Here is a 15,192-nt window from a genome sequence, read left to right as displayed (position 1 = left end):
CCCAGTACCTAGGGGCACAGATGTCATCCCCTGTCCCCTCCTCTCTATGGGATTTTATCACTATGATCCCTGGTCTTCTGGCTGGGTACTGCCAATGGAGAGCCATGAGGACCAGAGGGACAGTCAACGTCCTGGTTCCCTACTTCTAGGTCACCCTGGATTGCTTGCTTCTTGACAGAAGGTTCCCAGACAGCTGCTCTCTACAAATCTGGTTCTGGCTTTGGTACTGCCCTGTTCTTGATGCTGCTACTCCCACTAACTCCATCCCTGTGGCCTGCCTATAGGAACCTAATACCTGGATTAATATTATCTTTGTAATACAACCTCCCAAGGCATCTTGATTTGAGTTTGTTGCTGTTTGCTTCCCTACTGTTAATAATAGGGCAAGAGTGACAAGAAAGGTTGAGATGAAGAAGCCTGCTCTAACACGACCACCTTCTTACAAGAAGAGCATGCTCCCTGAGGTAGGGACCTGAGGAAGGTTCACTAAGACCAAGTCAAGTGGGAGTTTTCTTGTTTGGAATCACTAACTACACCATTAGATCAGAAGATCAAGTCAGCTCCAGTAAACAAACTACTCTCCCAAACCAGAAATGCTCTACAGTCTTTCCCACCAAGTCTATCAGATCTGTCCTTGACAATAGTAATCCACAGGAAAAAGCTTATAATTAGTGTCTTTCCCAAGAAAAGTGAACAATTTCAGTTGTCTTTATTTTCTTATAATTTGCTATTTGGTGTATTTGTGTATCTAATTAGTTTCTTTTAGTTATAGCAGTATGATTACAATTCATGTGGGCTTGGAGAAAGGGCTGTAATCTTCTGGGTATATGTGAAGACAGAACAAGATGATATAAGAACATTCTCTTTCAGACTAAGGATTTCTTTTTTTTCCAACTAGGCAAATACACACACAAAAACTCCAAGCCCAAAACAAGAGAAGTGATGGCCAATGAATTTCACATTCTTTCAGATTCTCAAGAATTTTAATATCTCTTTGATAGTTGTTTCAACCAAAAGAAGGTAGGGTCCTCCCTCCTCTGACGTGCTCTAAGCTGTGTGACCCTCAGCAAGTTACTGTTTTAGAGTCTTCTCCTGTTGAGTGTGAGGGTAAAGCTGGAGACTGTTAGAGCATGGAGTTACAAACTGTCTATTAAAAGTAACCTAAAAGCTACTTATACTTTAGACCTTCCTAATGTCAGCTATAATCTATTTAAAATCTTCTCAGCTCAATGTAATAATAGCTACTAAGAGAAAACCAAAGTATAAATACATAAGTAATGGTTCTCACAGTGTAGAGTTTCTTAGCTGGCACCTAGCCTGAGACAATAGTCTGACTCGGGCGGCTACAATTAAGACACAGGCCTAACTAACATCAAGCAGTATTGAGCTTCAGTGTAATTTATGAAATACCCAAGTCAAGCACAGTGCTGGGGACCACTGTCCTGGAGATGCAAACTCAGAGTAACATTCCTCTAACTCCTGTTACCCAGCCCCTTCTCTGGACACGAGGTGTAAAGTATCAATCACACTTGAGGCTTGTAGATGTGAGGTAGTATCTGGTTTAAGAACTGGAATCCATGCCAATGGTATTCTAAAACCATGCTTTCTCCAGTATTTCCAACCTCAAGGTGAACAAAGCATCCACATGGAGGAGAGAAACAGCTCCATATGGTAGGCAGCAGCAAACATCTCCCTGTACTAGAGCCCCAGAATTCTTTGGGTCCAGTTACAACAGTATCACAGTTTATAAATAAGGTAACTTAGTGAGGTATAAGTGACTTACCGAAGGTTACATGGCTGTTAGTGGCAGAGACAGTGTCTCTCCAATCAATTCCTGAAATTAATGCAGTCTTCTGGATCAATCGTCACAATCCAGCTGTGGCCGAGAAGGAAATCAAACAGAATCAAATATTTCTCTTTCTTGGTGAAACATAATGATTTACTTTGGCGGTGAAGAAACTTCCAATACTTAACATTAAAAAGAAATTTCAGAAGGCTGTTCACGCAATGTAATTATGTGAGGCAAATTTACATAATTTACTTAACAAGTAGAGGATTTTGTGGAAGCTAAAGCGAGTCTGGGAACATCTAACAATTGTATATTTTAAGTCCCCCCCCCCTCACCTTGTAAGTAATTTACTCAGCAAACTACTGGTTTTACTGACATAATTTTCTAACCAATATGGAATAATAAATGACATATTGGTATTTTAACTTTAACCAAAATTACAGCCTAAGGGGTGATTATGTAAATTAGTCAAACACAGTGGGCAGGATGGTAGCATGAAAAGATATGACAGCGTGGCTTGACCTATATATTTTCCAATGCAGTTTCCCGCCCTGGTCCTCCATTTCTTTGCTACCGTTTCCTATGGCTGCTTAAAAGTATGCTTACTCGGTTCGCGTGGAAAGTAACTTAGCGATTAGAGTTAAGTAAAATTAGCACACTGCTAGGGCGTCCTCCGAAGTTAATTTCCAACAAGTTACCGTGGTCAAGAAACGAAGGGCCAGGCTTTCTCTATTTAATCAATAAAGCAATCCATACACTGAATCAGATTTCAGTACAGTGGAAACTACAACTCAGGAAGGGTGATAAATCCAGTAATTGCCTTGGGCGATGTCGACCGATAGCAAATTCCAGTCCACTGCGGGAACCTAACCGCCCTGGGGTTGGGGGGCTGCCTGGGCCTAATTAATCACCCAGGCCTCGCACTCCAAACCAACGCTCGGGATGTCCCAGGTCTGGAAAGGTGCGCGCTTTCCCCAAGGGTCTCAGCGATCTCTGGAAGTATCAGTCATCCCAGAGGATGTGTAAGTGTGGGAGGCCAGGACTGCTCTTTTTCTTTTGCATTGGTTTGTTCCTACACCACGCAGTGGTCAAAGGGCCGGGGATTAAAGAAACTTAAGCTCCATCCAGGCTGGCCTAAGCGATTCCACGTCTCCAGAAGCCAAAGCCGCCACAGCGGAACCTGAGGAGCAGCGGGCCTCCCCCCCCCAGCCGAGCCGCACGGCGGGCCCCGGCTCTCCGCAGGCCCGCCAGAGGGACCACAGTGCACACAGGCCCTGGGGCTCCGATGCGTGGCAGCGCCGCGGGCGTCACCGGCGAGGAGGAAGCGGGCGTCACCGGCGAGGCCGCACATGGCCCGCGGCGCTCAAGCGGAGGGGCGGCCCGGGGCTCGGTACCTGCGGTCGGGCGGCGGGCTGCTGCTTCTGCGAGCCTCCTTTGGCCGGCCGGGACCCCGCCGTGCCCGCGCCCTCGTCTTCGCCCGCCTCGTTCCTGACTCTTTTCCCTCTCTTTTCCCCCCGCTTTGCCCCTCCTCAGCCGTGGCTCCAAGATGGCGGCGCCGAGACGGATCACGTGAGCGACGGGCGGGTCAGGTGAGCCGGGAGGCGCGCGGCGGGGGCGGGGCCCACGACGGAGGCGGGGCTACCACAGGCCACGCCCCTCCAGCGAACAGTGCTTTTGGCTCTGGGTAGATTCTATGGTATCCATGCCCTGTCAGTGCTGGTGGAAATTCAAAACTCAATCAATATGCACTATGGCCTCAACCTGCTGGGGCATTCTTCATCCCCTCATCTACCCCATCTTTCTTTACATCCTTTTGCATGTGAATCTGGTTGGACTACTCTTTTAAAAAGGTTTATTGGGGGCTGGAGAGATTCTTGCAAAGGACCTGGGTTTGGTTCCTAGCACCCATATAGTGGCTCACAACTATGGACAACTCCAGTTCCAGGAGATATGAATCCCTTACCCTCTTCTGACCTCCACAGACACCAGGCACACACATGGTGCAGATATACATGTAGGTAAACCATTCACACACAAAAAATAAATCTAAATATTTTTAAATTATTATTTACCCATTAATTTATGGTGTTTGTGGAGGCTTTTGCTGGCTAGAGGACAGCTTTTAGAGTCTAGTTTTTCCTTCCATGAAATGGGTCCCGATACCGAACTCAGGCCTTCAGGCTTGGTAGCAAGCACCTTTACCCATTGAACTATATATCCTGCCCTGAGGTACTGGGGATTGAACCCAGGGCCTTGCACATACTAGGTAAGGGATATTCCTCTGAGCTACATCTCCCAGCCCTGATCTTCTTTGAGTTTTTTGAGACAGATGGCTCAGTCTGGCTTCTTATTCCTTATGTAGCCCAGGCAGATCTTGAAGTTGTAATCCTCCTACCTCAGTCCTCCAGAGGAGCCAGGAGTGTAGATGTGCCCCCACCATCCCAGGCTCTGCTTGGACTGTTGTTTCTGAGGCACTGTATGTGGAAATAAAGAGGTCCTACCCCTGTGGGACTCAGTTGTCTGATAAGAGACTGTGCTGCCTTTGAGGAATATCTTTGCTTGAAAATAGTTTCTCTTAAGAGAAAAAGTTTAAAATTAAAAATTGCATTTATTTATTTGCATGTGAGTGTGCCACAGCCTGTGTGTAGAGGTCAGAGGACAATTTTTGGGAGTTGACTCTCTCCTTCTACCATGTAGGTCACAAGGATTGAACTCAGGTTGTCAAGCTTGGCTGAAAGTTCCATTTCTTGCTGAGCCATCTTGAGATTCTTGAAAGATTTTCAGGAGTTGTAAGGTCTGACTTGGTGAGCTTGGCCTAGTAACTCCGAGTAAGCCATTCTGTTTGTGGTTTGGATCTGTTTCATGAAGTATACACTCTGCTGTAACAAGCCCTGTTGGGTCCTGTGCTGGTACCATGAAATAAATGCAAAGTGAGTGAAGCAATGTCACCCAACTTTCAAGCCAGGAATAAGCAGGCAGTTAGGGGGTAGCAGGAACCACATAGCCAGGAGCTCGGGTCTGCACTCAGTGGTCGGTCGTGCACAGGAGGAAGGAAGTTAAAGAGGATTCCGGTGCTGGCATCAGCTGGGACATGATAGGTGAGGTATCTTTTGAATGTTTCTTTGTATATTTAGAAACCATTTCAAAGAGTTTGGCTTTTGAGCCATCAGTTACCAAATGAGAGCAAGACCCAAAATACGAGCAAAAAATATGTGTTAGTGTTTAGGTATGGCTACCATCTTATTTACTGTGTCTCTGGATAGCAGTTCACCAGCTGGGGGTTACAGAGAGGGTTGAGTGGTTAAGAGTGCATTCTACTCTTGCAGAAGACCTGTTGCTTCTCAGCACCCATGGCCGGCAGCTCACAGTCACCTGTATCTCCAGCTCCAGGGGGATCTGGAACCTCTAGAGCTCATGGGCAACCTGTGCTCACTTGTACATACTCTCCTCAAATGTAATTAAAAATAATAAAAGCAAACCTTGGAAGATAGGTCACCAGCCTTTGGGTGCTGGAAAACCAAAGAAGTAAGAATTCCATCTGTTGGTTCACAGACTCCGCCACCATTTGCACCAAGTAGTGAAGAAATGAAAATAAAGGGCTGAGTGATTTGTTTTCCGGAACGAGTTGGAGGTAGAGCATGGGGGCAGGGGGATTAGCCTGGAAGGGTAGAAAGAGAAGAAAATTTGGGTCAGCCCCAGGTAGGAAAGCCTGAAAGGAGGGACAAGAGACAAAATGGCAATGTCATCCCTTCCCTTCCTTCCCCCATGTTTGCCACCTCTTCCCCCCCTCCCTGCCTCTCCCTTCCCTTCCTCTTTCTCTTCTCCATCTCCTCCTTGTTCATTTCCCTTCCCCTCTTTTGCCCTCCCCCTTCCCTTTCCCTGGTGTTACTGAAAAGCAAAGAGACAACAACCAAAAACCAAAACAACAACAACAACAACAACAACAACAACAACAACAACAACACAATGCCTCAAGCTTGTAAGAGCCGATGAGTGATGTCTACTGTAGTATCCATGAATCTGAAAGTCAATGCAAGAGAAATCAGAAATTTCTTGGGTCAAGCAACAGAGCAAAAACATATTAGAGAAAGGGCTGTGGCTGCAGCTCAGAGGTGGAGCCTGCCTCGTGCACACAAGGCCCTGGGTTCCAAATCCAGTGCCAGGCCCATGGGCATCCCCATCCCAAGCAGAGAAAGGACCACCCAGAGAAAATAGAAGGCTTTTGAGCAAGGCAAAACGAGCAGATGCAGCTTTGTCTGACTTCCCAGCTGTCATTCCTGGCATCCACGGTGTCCCATTTTCTGTCTTTGGCACAGTTAGATCAAACTTCCTGGCCAAGTGGGTGTGGCCAGTGACTGATGAGGGCTAATGAGTTGTGTGCAGAGTGAATCAGCCCTATACTGGAGCTTCCAGTTGCCAGTGCAACACCCTCTAGGGTCCTCTTTTCCATTTGGTTCAATGATTGGCAGTTTTTAGATGGTGGCCACCCCATCAGTCTGTATCACAGAGTGACAGTGGACATAGCTGATTTACTACATACAGACATGAGGGTAGCCAGTTCCTGAGGTCTGGAAGCCGTTTGTTACTGCAGCATGCCTAGCAACTACCAATGAACTCTCTGCTACATGGAAGCAACTGGAAGGGGCAGAGAAGCAAACCATTCCAGGTAGAAAAGGATGCTAATAAAATAATTAGGAAATAACACTAAGAATCCTAGCTCAGTTGGTAGAGCATGAGACTCTTAATCCCAGGGTTGTGGATTCGAGCTCCACGTTGGTTGCCATTTGTAGCTGTGTCCTGCCCAGTCCGCAGCCACTCAGACCCAAGTAAACACACAGAGGCTTATATTAATTAAAACTGCTTGGTCATTAGCTCAGGCCTACCACTGACTAGCTCTTACACTTAAACTTGGCCCATTTTCGTTAATCTATATGTCACCACATGTTCTGTGGCTTTACCTGTGTGCCATTACATGCTGCTCCGTGGATGGCAGGTTGGCGTCTCTTGACTCAGCCTTCCTCTTCCCAGAATCCTCCTTGTTTGCTTATCCCGCCTATACTTCCTGCCTAGCTACTGGCCAATCAGTGTTTTATTAAACCAGTGTACAAAAGCATTATCCCACAGAATTTCCCTTTTTCTGTTTAATTAAAAAGTGCAGTTTTAACTTTAACATAGTAAAATTATATATAACAAAACAGTTTTCAAGCAAGAATTACAGTTACAATATCTAGTCTATTTATATTTGGCAAATTTAAAGAAAATATTTTATTTATCCTATATTTGTGAGTCCAAGGTTTCATATCTACTTTATATCTTATCATAACCAAGGAAAACCATAATAACTACCTAGTCTTCAACTACATCAAAGACCCCAGAAGGATATAATATTAACTAAGTAATCAGGAAATGCATTGTAAGCAACTTCCAAAATTCTGGGTACCTTCCTGGGGGTGTAGGAGGTAGAATTAGGAGAGAAGGTTCTGCTGGGTTTCTGTTTGTTTGTTCTGTTTTGTTTTTGACCACTTGACATGCCTGGAGTCATCTGAGGGGAGGAAATAACAATGGAGAAAATTTCTCCTTTAGATTGGCCTGTAGTTGAGCATTTTTTTGATTGATGATTGATGGGGGAGGGCCCAGCTCATTGTGAGCAATGCCATCCCTGGGCTGGTGGTCCTGGGTTCTATAAGAAAGCCTGCTGAGCAGTCCATGGGGAGCAAGCCAATGAGCAGAGTTCCTCTGTGGCCTCTGATTCAGTTCCTTTCCTTGCTTCCTGATGATGTACTGTGATAGATAAACCAAATCTTTTCTCCCCAAGTTGGCTTTGGTCAGTGTTTTATCATAGGAATAGAAACCAACTAGTACAAAGGAATGAAATTCAGAATCTGACTGAAAAATGCAGACAACTTCATAAAGTCTTTGATACAAAACTTCAGCAATTACATGTGTGTATATGTGCATCCATATATACATGCATACATGTATATACAGATATGTATATCTATATATACACACATATGCACCCATGTAAATATCTGAGTGCACGCGCGCGCGCGTGCAAACACACGCACACACACACACACACACACACACACACACACACACACACACACTTTTGTAGTGCTGGGGCTGGAATCCAGGGCTGCATGCCAGCTAGCCAAGTGTTTTGCCACTTAGCTACATCCCCAGGTCTTCTTTCACTGTTTACTCAGCCCAGGCTGAACTGAAATCTTCCATTCTCCCATCTCTATTTCTGAGTAGCTGATATCAAAGTCTTGCATTGCCAGTTCTGCTTAATATGACTTTTTCTAAAAAAAGAAAAAAAAAAAAAGAAAAAGGAAAGAAAAGAAAAACAAACAACCCCCCCCCCCCACAAAATCCTAAAATCCTCTATAGAAAGATTGTAGTAAAGGTTTCTTAAAAGTCGAAGGAGTGCAAAGATCCAGGCATCATTCCACTGAGCTTGTGGACGTCTTAATAAACTCTCAGCACCTTGTACCTGCCACAGAATGTTTTTATCATGATTTAATTAACCAGCCGTAGCAAGATTTCATGTTCCAGATAGGAAACCTGCTTACTCAATTATCTAGTACTTGTTCAATGGGATCTGATTCTGTTCTCAGATGAGCGATGACCCCGATAACCAAGTCCCTGTCTCCACACACCTCATTATTCTACTTTAGGGTCCTTAATTAGTTGATAAGGTTAAAGGTTTCACTTCTGCAAGTATCATGGGTCTGTATCTTCTAAAGTGACCACAAAGTCTGATACAACTTAAACCAGCCCACTATTAAAATTTGGGGAATACAAAAGATAGTGTAGTACATGGCAAGTTGGTAACTGGCCAGAAACTGAATGAGACACCCGAGCAGCTGGACCTGAGGAAATCTTGTTTCTGGATGGGTGAGATGGTCCAAAGGTGCTTGTTGCCAAGCCTGATGACCTGAACATGGTGGAAGGGGATAGAGCCTGTACCTGAATGTTGTTCTTTGACCTCTACATGTGTGCCATGACGTGTGTGTGTGTGTGTGTGTGTGTGTGTGTGTGTGTATGTGTGTGTACACAGAAACAAGCACACACACATGCAATAAATAAACGGAAGTCTTTCAAGTTATGATACTTCTGAAGGACACTTTGTCTTTGGTAAAATGAGATTAGATTAGCTTTCTTATAGAGAGATTCATCATGTAAGCCTTTTGAACAGCGCGGGGAATTGAAGGAGGCAAGAGGCCTGTATAAGAAATACAGTAATTAAGAATCTTTTTTTTTTTCTTTTTGAGTCAGTGTCTGGCCTGGAACTGCAGATCTTTCCACTTCAGCTTCTCAGCTGCTGAGATCACAGACATTTGCCACTACATCTGGCTGATAGTGATTATATATATATATATATGTATATATATACACATATACATATATATATGTATATATATACATATACATATACATATATATATATAAAATTGTGATCTTAAAAATATATTGTCTCAAAAAATGAAATGTTGGGTCTGAAGAGATGTCTCATGTTTAAGAGCACTTGCTGCTTTTCTAGAGGACCCAGGTTTGGTTCCCAGCACCAACATGGTGGCTCAAAACTGCCTATGACTTCAGTTCCAGGGGAGCTGGGGCTCTCTTTGGCCTCTGAGAGCACCTGACATATATGAGGTACTCCTACATACCTACAGGTAAAATTTATACATATAGGCCAGGTGGTGGTGGCAAACGCCATTAATCCCAGAACTTGGGAGGCAGAGCCAGGCGGATCTCTGTGAGTTCGAGGCCAGCCTGGACTACAGAGTGAGATCCAGGACAGGCACCAAAACTACACAGAGAAACCCTATCTTGAAAAAAAACCACACACAAAAAAAAATCCCCCATACATATAAAATAAAAAAACTAATCTTTAAAAATTATTTTTAAAAAGGAAAGATTGTTGTAATCTCAGCTAATCAGGAGGCAGAGGCGGGAGGATCACGATGAGTTCAAAGTCAGCCTGTCTCAAAAAGTCAAAGGAAGGCTGGGATTGTAACTTGGTGTATAGCCTTTGCCTGCCACGTGTAATCCCCATACGAGAAACGGAAACGACAGAGGGAGAGGGAGAGGCGGCGGCGGCCAGGAGGGAGAAGGTGGCGGACACAGTCTGGTGCCAGCGGTCACCTCTGCCTTGGCTTTCTCGTTTAGGGCACTCAGAGGGTGGGCTCCGTCTTTCTGACATTTTTCACCTCTCTTGTAAAACCAGAAGTTCAATTTATCCTCTTTCTAAGCTTCAGATGTCTAGTCTGTGGAGGTACAGAGTTTAATTACAGGAGGTCCTCTGGGTTCAAAAGGGAACTTCATCATGAAGAGTAATGTCGAGTCTTGACTTTATTAATGAATGAAAAGTTTGCTCGATGTAAGTCAGAAGGAATGTATGATTAAAAGACATGATATATTATCATATATCTAGCTGTCAGTAATAAATTAACATTAGCTCTGGATTCTGTACACTTTGCATCCTGAATATATACCTAGAAATACTTCATAATTATAGTTCGGGTCTCAAGAACCATCGTAAATTACCCACCTGTCATTCATTCTCTGTAAGAGCCGCTGGCCCTGTTACTAATGTGGTGTACTGGCATCTGAAATCGCTGGTGCTGGAGTCAGGAAGCTGGCTCAGTGGGTTAAAAGTGTTTTCTGTGCAAGTGCAAGGACCTGAGTTTGAATCCCTGGAACCCTCAAAAAGCTGCTTCAGTGAGGCCACTCTCAACCCAAATTTGTATCATTCCGCCCAGATCCTTGAAACAGAACCTCTAGGCAAGGAGCATGCTAGACTAAGTTCCATCTCAGCCTCGATGGCACAGCCTCTCTGCTGATTATGACGGGGCTCCCAGGGAAATTTTTCTAAATGAATTAACATGGAAATAACTGGTCTGAAACTTAGGCCAGACCCACATGAGCTAGAGCAAACGCCCATTGTCACAACAGGCCTCTCTGCCTTTTCTCCTCTTCTTCCTGGCCCTGGATGACTGCTGCACATTTTTCTGCTTTATTTAGAACCTCATAGGAAACAAGTTGAGGGGCTGGAGAGTTGGTTCAGTGGTTAAGAACACTGGCTTCTCTTGCAGAGGACCCAGGTTCAGTTCCCAGCACCTGCCTGGTGGCTCACAACCATCTGTAACTCCATTTCCAGGGGAACTGACACCCTCGTCTGGCCTTTGCAGGCACCAGGCATGTATATGGTACATAGACATACTAGCAGGCAAAGCACTCCTACACATAAAATAAAAATAAGTAATTCTTTTAAGGAGAGATTAAGCCAAGCGGTGGTGGTGCATGTCTTTAATCCCAGCACTTGGGAGGCAGAGCAAGGCAGATCTCTGTGAGTTCAAGGCCAGCCTGGGCTACCAAGTGAGTTCTAGGAAAGGCACAAAGCTACACAGAGAAATTCTGTGTCGAAAAACCAAAAAAAAAAAAAAAAAAAAGATGGAAGGAGAGATTAAAGCCAGGCAGGCTGATTTCCACCTGTCATCCCATCACAACTCAGGAGAGTGAGTCAAAAGGATCAAAAGTTCAAGGTCAGCTTGGGCAACATGGAGATCCCGTCTCAAAAAAAGGAGGAACAGAAAGGCCTCACAACACTAGAGATTTTATGACTTTTATTTATTTGTATTTTGTGCATTTGTGTATGTGTACCATGTGTACGTGTCTTGTGTGTATAAACATCAATGTGGACACACACGTGCAATGGCACACAGATGTCAGAGGACAATCTCACGTGTTGGCTGGTACCTTTCACCTCACAGTGTCTCTTACTGGCCATTGAGATTTTGGGGTTCTCTTGTTTTTGCCTCCTATCCTCTCCCAGGAGTGCTGGGAATTGCACTGGGAATTGCACTGGGAATTCCCGACTCCAGCACCAGCGATTTCAGATGCCAGTACACCACATTGGTAACAGGGCCAGCGACTCTTATAGAGAGTGAATGACGGTGGGTAATTTACGATGGTTCTTGAGACCTGAACTATAATTATGAAGTATTTCTAGGTATATATTCAGGATGCAAAGTGTACAGAATCCAGAGCTAATGTTAATTTATTACTGACAGCTAGATATATGATAATATATCATGTCTTTTAATCATACATTCCTTCTGACTTACATCGAGCAAACTTTTCATTCATTAATAAAGTCAAGACTCGACATTCTATTCCTAGTATTGAGAAAAAAAAAGAAAGAAAAAGTTACATGATGAGTGCAGTGATACACACTCCTGTAAGTCCTCCAGTACCAGGGAGGTGGCCCAGGAGGATGATGAGCTTGAGGCAAACAACAACAACAACAACAACAACAACAAAAAAAAAAAAAAAAAAAAAAAGGAAAAGGAACCGCCCCCACCAAAACAAAAACAAAAACAAAAAAACCTATGATAGTGACATCTAGTGGCCTATCGTGGATGTGCAGTTATGCCACCAGGCACTCCAGTGGGAAGTGAGCCATTTCCCTTGTCCAGCTAGCACAGGCGTGACCCTGGGTCCTTGAATCAGTCTAAGTGTTTGGTTTCTGGCAGCGATTCCCCGAATGCACGATGGTGTGTGGTGGGGATCCAGGAAACCTCAGCAGCAGGCTGGGAGTGGAGGAGGAGGGGGCACCTTTTGAGGATGACAAGAGGCTCCTTGCAGACGAGTCTGCATATGCCATAGACTTGGGCTGCAGTAAAGGGAGGCACAGCAGGCCTGCCCGCTGGAGCAGGGAGCAAGCCTCAGCCAGACTGTCTCTCTGCCTCAATGCAGACTGGTTATTGGCAATTTTTAAGCAATTTTCAGTCGTCTCTGTCAATAAAGCTACTCTCTTCCCTGCAAGGGGAATGAAAATGAGATTTTGAGGTCTCCAAAAGGACTGTCTCCTTTTGCCACTTATCTGACTAGGAGCCAGGTAGGAGCCCAGCTGAGGGGGAGCGGGTGGGAGCTACTTGCTGTGCCCCCAACCCTGTTGACAGGTAATAGCACCTGCTTCTGAGGAGGGCTGTAATAGGATACTGCTAGACTCTTCCCGGAGAAGTAGCTCTTCCCTTAGAGCAGAGACCTTTATTGATGAGAGCGGCAAAGGAAGAAAATGAAAAGCGGGAGATGAAGAAAGACACTAACTGGGAGAGGTAACTGCCTATCATACCAAGGAAGTCTAGCTGAGGGGTAATCCTGGACTTCAAAATATGTCATTTGTTATTTTGACAGCTCCTCTTGACGTGATAGACTAGGAGGAGCCAGCAGCAGCCGCAGCAGCAGCCACCGCCAGCATGGAGTTCTTGATTCTTTTGGTGACTAGGAAAGCTGGTGTGGTGGTGGATGCCAGTATTCCTGGCTCTCAGAGGGAGCTGAAGCAGAGGATCGGAAGTTTTGAGGTTGGCCTGGGTTACATAATGACCCTGTCTTAAAATCAAGAAGACATCATCAAATGGCTGATCGAGCCAGGTGGTGCAGGCCTGTAATCCCAGGTACTCAGGAGGCGGTGGCAGGAGGATTGCAAGTTCAAGGCCTGTAGTGGCATTTGCTCTGCCCATGACCTTGGGCTATATGGCCCAATGGAGGTGGTGCTTTCTGCCGTTGTACATGACCTCTCATGTCACATGGGTCCTTTTTTTTTTTTTAAATCCTGGCATGATCAGACACCAGACAGCCTGGGAATTGAACCTGGGTCCTCTGGAACAGACAGTGTGCTCTTAACTGCAGCAGGGAGCAGGGAGGATATGTGACCCTTCTCCAAGCCCTTATAAGAAGTCACATAATGGCAGGAAGCCTCCTTTGGGCCACATAGCCCAAGGTCATGGGTGGAGCAAATACCACTACAAAGGTCAACCTGGACAACTTAGTGAGACTTTTGTCTCAAAAATTAAAAACAAAAACAAAATAGTGGGCGGAAGGGGGTGGGGTGGGAATATTGTTCAGCAGTGGAATGCTTGCTTAGCCTTTGGGAGGCTCCAGGTTCAATCTCCAGTATTGAAACCAAACCAAACTGAAGAGCCCAACCACAACACACACACACACACACACACACACACACACACACACACACACACACACACACACACAAATAAATAAATAACAGAGATAGCAAGTAACTTTTAGGACCCCAGCTTCATATACCATGAAAAAGCAAGCATGGGGAACCTTGGGAACAGGAGGAGAAAGGCTCGAGGTGCCCAGAGAAAGTCCAGGGCACGGTTTTCATGCCCCTTCTGGCCTTATCCTAAGTGATGACGCAGGTAGGAGGGGTCTGCTGCAATGTACCTTGAGCTGAGCGTGTGTGTTCCATACCAGGCCTGTGGATGGCTTCAGGCTTTTGTGAGGAGGCGACCAGGCTCCTGTGACATTCATCTTGCTGATCTGCCTTTCTCCTTCAGCTCCTGTCACAGAGTCACCTTTAGGGATGACCTTGTGATCAGCTCTTGGTAGCAAGAAGCCTCAGAAATAGATCATCATCTCAGGGCCTGGAGAGATGGCTCAGCTGTTAAGAGCACTGGCTGCTCTTCCAGAGGACCTGGGTTAGATTCTCAGCACCCACCTGGTGGCTCACAACCATCTGTGACTCCAGCCCCAGGGGGTCCCATGCCTTCTCCTGGCTTCCACAGACACGGCATGCACACGGTGCACAAAAACACATGCTGGCAAAACACCCACACACATAAAATAAAACTAAAAATATGGGTCACTTGGTGCACACGAAGACCACAGACCAGCATGACTGCAGGTGTGATATGGTGCAGAACAAGTGCCTGCATGCCGCAGAGTCCTCTGGCTGGCGTGGAGGGCTTGGTGCAGGGACAGCGAGGTGGCTGAAAGGCATCTTGGAGTGGTGGCTGAGCCAGGTGGAAAGCATCTCAGGAGGAGGCTCTGTGCCCGGGACTCTGCCTTGCTTCTCCACACATTTGTGTGTGAGCTGGTCTGTCATTAGTCACAGGTGCCATTGCTGCCTCAGCACCTGTCTGCCCTGGTGGGCCTGAGCTCCCACTAGGCTCTAGGAGTCGGCCAGTCTTGTTCATGGATAGTTCCTCTGGCTGAGGACAGTCAGCGATGGAATGAAACAGTGATTTCACTTAGCACACCTGCTCCAAGGCATGGGTTTAGCTAGAGGAGGCACTCAACCTTTTGGAGCTGGGCCTGGTGGAGCATGCCTGTGATACTACCAGTTGAGGGAGTGAGGCAGGAGGATTGCAGAGTTTGAGGCCAGCCTAGGCTATAAAGTGAGATCCTGTCTCAATGAACTAACACCCACCTCCAAGGAAGTATTCGGGGAGAGGGTTGGCTTAGGAGAGGACAAAGTTGTCATTCAGTTAGGGACCTAGGTGTCAGTCTTAGTGATGGCTTGAGAGTTCGAAGAGTCCACCTGTGGACTGGGTTTTGCTCTTAGTTTCAGAATCTTCTAGCACCTGCTA

General features: G+C 45.7%; 1 protein-coding gene and 1 long non-coding RNA gene across 7 annotated transcripts in view; one reads left to right on the top strand and one right to left on the bottom strand.

Annotated features, from left to right (window-relative positions):
- Window positions 1-3,324, bottom strand: part of Znf507 (zinc finger protein 507) — a 34,409-nt gene extending 31,085 nt beyond the window's left edge. For all 6 annotated transcript variants that reach the window (XM_006985017.4, XM_076577538.1, XM_042275466.2 and 3 more), the window contains exons 1-2: window positions 3,184-3,324; window positions 1,784-1,876 (exon numbers count right to left, since the gene is read on the bottom strand). The gene's annotated coding sequence lies outside the window, so the exon portion shown is untranslated. The remainder of the gene's footprint in view (window positions 1-1,783; window positions 1,877-3,183) is intronic.
- LOC121828689 (uncharacterized) overlaps window positions 3,090-15,192 on the top strand; it is a 39,200-nt gene continuing 27,097 nt past the window's right edge. The window contains exon 1 of the long non-coding RNA XR_013053054.1: window positions 3,090-3,378. This is a non-coding gene — a long non-coding RNA (uncharacterized LOC121828689). The remainder of the gene's footprint in view (window positions 3,379-15,192) is intronic.

The sequence above is a fragment of the Peromyscus maniculatus genome, chromosome 1, assembly GCF_049852395.1.
Source record: "Peromyscus maniculatus bairdii isolate BWxNUB_F1_BW_parent chromosome 1, HU_Pman_BW_mat_3.1, whole genome shotgun sequence".
NCBI lineage: Eukaryota > Metazoa > Chordata > Mammalia > Rodentia > Cricetidae > Peromyscus > Peromyscus maniculatus.
Note: the sequence above shows the minus strand (reverse complement) of the source record. Positions and strands in the feature narration are given on the sequence as shown.